This window comes from Carcharhinus amblyrhynchos, chromosome 13 (genome assembly GCF_965287045.1).
Source record: "Carcharhinus amblyrhynchos chromosome 13, sCarAmb.v2.hapA, whole genome shotgun sequence".
Taxonomy (NCBI): Eukaryota; Metazoa; Chordata; class Chondrichthyes; order Carcharhiniformes; family Carcharhinidae; genus Carcharhinus; species Carcharhinus amblyrhynchos.
Window position 1 is genome coordinate 15,866,749 of NC_137336.1, and position 6,000 is coordinate 15,872,748.

A 6,000-nucleotide genomic window follows, 5' to 3' on the forward strand; every position below is an offset into this window, starting at 1 on the left:
GATGGCAATAGTGCAGGGGCAATTCTGAATTGTATTTTCATTGGCCATGTGATTTATTCCTTCATAGCATAGAGCAGTCTCACACAGTTTTCTCAGCATTGTCACTGGCAGCTAACATATCATACACTCGCAGCTTGGTTGTACATATGAAAGTATGACTAACAGCATTTGGTCTTATTCTTTCTGCAGCCTTAGGCCAGTGACTCCCCAGCGTCTGTTTGTCTGAACTTGCAGCAAGCAATCAGAATAGACTTTTCAAGAATTAGAAAATTCCATTCAGTGGGATGTCACTGATAAATTACTTTGCAGCGCTGTACACTATTTAATTGCAAGTGTGTGACGTTAGTGTACCTTTAAAAGCTTTTGTTTTAAAATCATGCTCTCTGTGCCTTACTTTGCTGATGTAATTGTTGCCAGGTTGTTTATGAGGAGTCCTTTTATTTTCCTTAAGTGGCTTAAATGGGGGGTTGTTTGTTTTTACTTTGGTAATTAGTTTTATGGCCCTGCATTATCAGGAGGAAGAATGTTTGCAGGTCAGCTGACAGGAGCTCTTTCATTTTCAGTTCTGAGCTGCAGGTTTTAGGTTTAGAAGGGACATCAAGCTGGAAAGTGACTCTCTCTCTCTCCCCTCACCACCCCCCTCCCACCCCCTCCCCAGTTTTGGGAAATTCTGCTGGTCAGCTGAAACCAAGACTTATTCCTACAGTAGGAAATCTGTTCTAGGTGGTTCGACCAGAGTCTCTCCCTGGCGTTTAGGGAAGCTGTTCTGACTTCAAACTGAACTGAGTGCATTAATAGAACTGTGGCATTCATCCAAAAGACTCAATACCAGCATCACGTGAACATTAGTTTTTTTCTGCTTTGAACCTGTGAAAGGATTTTGTCTAAGGGAAGTTTTTGTTTGATTGGAACATCTTAAGTTTATTTGTTAAGGGTTATACATTATTGTAGTTGTTTTGGTTTTGTTTGTAATTGATAAAAGTTTTTGCTAATTTTCTTTCCATACATGTTGACTATATTCTTAAATAAAATTTGTTTGGTAAAAGCTCCACAGTGGGTCATTTGAATCATACCAGAGGTGAAACATATCATGCTTTTTCTAGCCAAATTCAAGGTGGAAGACGTATGATCCAGGTAGGATCCATAAAACACTTTGTAGTTTCTGACCTGAACCATAACAATTGGCCATTGTTCATTTCTAAGATAGTCCTGAGTTGATTGAATGGGGAATATTTTAAATAAAAATAACAGAAAGGGCTGTAAGACTCAGAATAGTCAGTTTGGCCTCAGAGGCTGTGATCTTGCCTACCATTCATGCCACGCTCCGGCTGCAGTGAAATCGGAGAATTTGGCAGCCAGCCAAATCTCCATTTACTGCAGCAGGATAGGAAAATCTCACCAGTGTGAATGGCGGTAAGATTCTGGCCAGAACCTCTCTTCGCGGATGCTGCCAGATCTGCTGAATTTCTCCAATACTCTTTGCTTTCACTCCAGATTTTCAGCTTTCGGAGTATTTTGCTTTCATTTGAGAGGAAATGTTTAACCTTATTTGCTTGGTAGAAACTGGGCCAGTAAATAATGAAAAATGCTTTACTTCCATGACCAAGATGAGCCACAATTTTAACTTGTCCTCCTAAGCAGGCAGCCAGGACACATACTTAATGTAGATGGGGGTTATTTTTTCATAGCAACAACTTGCATTTATATAATGCTTTTTCATGGAAACTATCCAAGGTGCTTTACAGAAATGCAGTTGGAAACAAAAGATTGACAGTCACTGGATTGGACAAATGACCAAAATCAAAGAGACAGAATTTAAGGAGCATCTTACTGGAGGAGAGAGAGGTAGAGGAAACAAAGATCTTTAAGAAGCTTAGGGATTAAGTAGCTGAAGGTATGGCTGTAAGTTATGGACCAATGAAAATCGGGAAAGTAAGAGGTCAGAATTGGAAGAGCGTAGTGATATCAGAGAACCATAGGGTTGTCATTTGGCATTAGCATACTATAAAATGGAACCTTCCACAACGACAAATTACTGTTCAGACATGACTATAGTGAAAAATAGTGAGACGGCATTCAAAGCCCAAATTAAACACCGATGCTTTTGCTAGGTTTGATAGTTAACAATACACTTGTTATTCACAATTATGTTACAGGGAATTTTGCATGCAATCTTTCAGGGACAGTCAACATTTTACCAATCATATTCTTTGGAAATTGAATAGATTAACTGGCGAAAGCACCATATCACTCTTTGCAACTTTTAAAATGTTTTTTATCCAAGATGTGCAGGCTATCTCGTGGGTAGTTTCATACTACGCTATTAAAATCCACCTTGAGCTTCAATTATCCAATTGGCATCTAATTGTTTGTTTAAACACCGAAACCGCTTTGATGTTGTACATCTGTTTTAAACTTCCTTCGGTGCTTTCATTACTCATGGATGCTGCAAGTGTCATAAACATCACAGTCAACAATACAACAGCTGCTTCCTTTCCTGATCACACACATTCCAGAAACACAAAATAATTAAAAAATCAGAGTCCGTCATATTACTAATTTCTTACAAGTTGTTGTTTGGAGAATTAAACACAATGTTTATCTGATAAAACGTTTCTAAAATCCTGCCTTCTTGGGGAATTAGTTTCTCCGTATTCCAAAACAACCAAGTTAGCTAAGTCGACATTATAGCTCTGGGTTATTTGTGCACATGAAGTTTCATCAAAGTCCTAACTTTGACATTGAAGTGAAACATAGTTGAAGTATGCTTGTCTATGTGCTTCAACCTGATTTTACAATCCCGACCTCCCGCTAAACATTTCATAGACTTGAGAGTCACATAGACTGAAGGCTCTGCTTATCTGTAATGAAAGTATCCTCAAATTTTTAGCGGGTTACTTTAACCTTTGTAATGCACGCTGTAAGATTTGGTCAATTCTCCCGCGGCAGTATTCTGTATTTCATGAGGACTAATGATACTCCCTCGGTCTGAATAGCTTTTGCAAATCTCAGGCACAAATTTCACTTCTCACAACGTTCAGGATGCAATAATACGGCTGGAACTAAGCCATTGTTTTAATTCAGCTGGCCTGGGACAGCAGAGGATCAGTCCTTGGAAGATGCTGTATAAAGCTATTAATTAAAATTAATTCATTCAAATTAAAAGCTATTCTTTCCTTTGTGGAGCCAAGAGCAATAGTTGCTCGACAACCTCCACTAAGGCTCCCCATGCCCAGTGTCTTTCTCCTTCCCAAATGCACGTTGTATGTGAGGCACCGGCAGAAACTGATCCGTGTCGTCGACTGAACGTGATTTTCAAGGGCAGCTTGTAAATGAGGTTAGGATTTAAAGTAGCCAGGGTTTCTGCTTTGTGCAGCAGTGGATCAGTTTTCGACTCACCTCTCCATCCACAAGCCCAGTGGACCAACAAATTACTGGCTGCCAAACACAGTCAGTTTTTCTCTTCCCATTCCAGGACACTGTTGCTCTCCTGTTGCCACCCTGACGGAGATCAGTTAACGCCCCAAAATTGAGGATTGACCTTAGTCTGTATAGCCCAGCAGATCACTGGGTAAACTCAATGAGACAGTAATGGAGCAGCCCTCAGGGATGCGTATGTTCCATTAGATGAGCTAGACCAAGTAGCTATAAGAAGGTAAAAATGACAGAAGGGACAAGGTAGGTACAATGCTACAAACTGAATGTAACATAATACTAGCAGAAAATGTAGGTATGAAACGGATAAAAGATCAGAAAAGGCACAAATCAGACACAACACAATGTGGCCTTTGTAAATGCTGCTGGCTTCATCATTTCAGAATGTCCAGTGTTTTTTCTTAAGTTGTGGGACTGGATTCTTAGTCGATATCATTGCACTACCCTCGCCGCCACAACTCCCCCCCACCCTCCCAAGCATCCATTGTTAATTCTCAAGAACGTTGTGTGTCTTGGGTTAAAGTTCAGGATTCTTTAAAGTTAAAATGGTTCTTTGGGAATGTAAATTAATTAACATCTTAGATGCTGGTCATGCCATACACTTATAGAATAATAGAGACTTATAACACAGGAACAGGCCCTTTGGCCCACCTTGTCTATGCTGACCATCAAATACCAATCTAGACTAATCCTATTTACCAGCACTTAGTCCATAGCCCACAATGCTTTGGTGATTTAAGTGGTTTTCCAGATGCTTCTTACATGTTGCGAGATCACCTGCCTCCACTACCCTCACAGGCAGTGCATGCCATATTTCCACCACCTTCTGGGTGAAAACATTTTTTCCTCAGATCTCCTCTAAACCATTTAATCTTCACCTTAACCTGCACCTTCTTGCCTTAGATATCTCTGCCGTGCATTCATAGAAACATACATAGAAAATAGAAGCAGGAATAGGCCATTCAGTCCTTTCAGCCTGCTCTGCCACTCACTATGAATATGGCTGATCATCAGATTCAATACCCTGATCCCATCTTCCTATATCCCTTGATCACTTTCTCAGAAGGCTAAGGAAATGTCAGCTACGGCTCTCACCAGCTTTTACAGATGCACCATAGAAAGCATTCTTTCTGGTTGTATCACAGCTTGGTATGGCTAAGGCTGTGGTCTTGGGCAGGGCACAGCCTGCCCTGCCCAAGACCACAAGGAACTACAAAAGGTCGTGAATGTAGCCCGATCCATTATGCAAACCAGCCTCCCATTCATTGACTTTGTCTACACTTCCAGCTGCCTCAGCAAAGCAGTGAGCATAATTAAGGACCCCACATAACTCGGACAATCTCTCTTCCACCTTCTTCCTTTGGGAAAAAGATACAAAAGTCTGAGATCATGTACCAACCAACTCAAGAACAGGTTCGTCCCTGCTGCTGTTAGACTTTTGAATGGACCTACCTTGCATTAAGTTGATCTTTCTCTACACCCTAGCTATGACTGTAACAATACATTCTGCACTCTCTTGTTTCCTTCTCTATGAAAGGTATGTTTTGTCTGTATAGCACGCAAGAAACAATACTTTTCACTGTATGTTAATACATGTGACAGTAATAAATCAAGTCAAAAATCCTAAGAGAACTATCTATGTATTGGCTCAGAAAAATCTCCTTTAATAATTCCACCCTGTCTAACCCTTTCACACTAAGGCAATTCCAGTTAATATGACAAAGTTGAAATCCCCTACTAATATAACCTTCAGCTGTCTGTAACTGACTTCCTGGAATTCCTGCCCTGCACCTCCCCTCTCTATCTTTATGACTCTGCTTCATGCTCACTTATTTGCTTTTGGCGAGCCATCTTGATAGCTCTCTCTTCAGCACTGAGTATTTACTCCTCAGACTCAGTGGTGTCTCTTTACATTTAAGATTCTATAGAAAAGCATACTGTTTCTACTGGATTATTTAAAAATATAATTACAATGAAAATGCACAAAGACAGACAATATGAGACAGGAGTAGGGAGTTCCATTCAATCCTTCAAGCCTGCTCTGCTATTCAATAAGATCATGGCTGATCTGTTTGTGTTTCAAGTTTTACATTCCAATCTACTCTTGATAACTTTTGATTTCTTTACCTAACAAGAATATATTTACCTTCACCTGAAAAATATTTGGTGACCCCATTCAGCTTATCTAGTATGCGATGGAACAGCTGCTACCCTCAGTTCAAGGGTCAGTTACAACGGAACACAAGTTAAAAGTGAGGGGTGGGAGGTTTAGTGGGGGAATTGAAGGAAAATGTTTTTACTCAGAGGGTGGTGACGGTCTGGAGTGCACTGCCTGGGAGGGTGGTGGAGGCGGGATGCCTCACATTCTTTAAAAAAAATACCTGGATGTGTACTTGGCACGCCATAATATTCAAGGCTATGGGCCAAGTTCTGGCAGGTGCAATTAGGTAGGCAGGTCAGGTCTTTTCATGTGTCACTACAGACTCGATGGGCTGAAGGACCTCTTCAGCATTGTAGGATTCTGTGATATGGTGGTTACCCACCTCATGAGTCTCCTGAACTCAG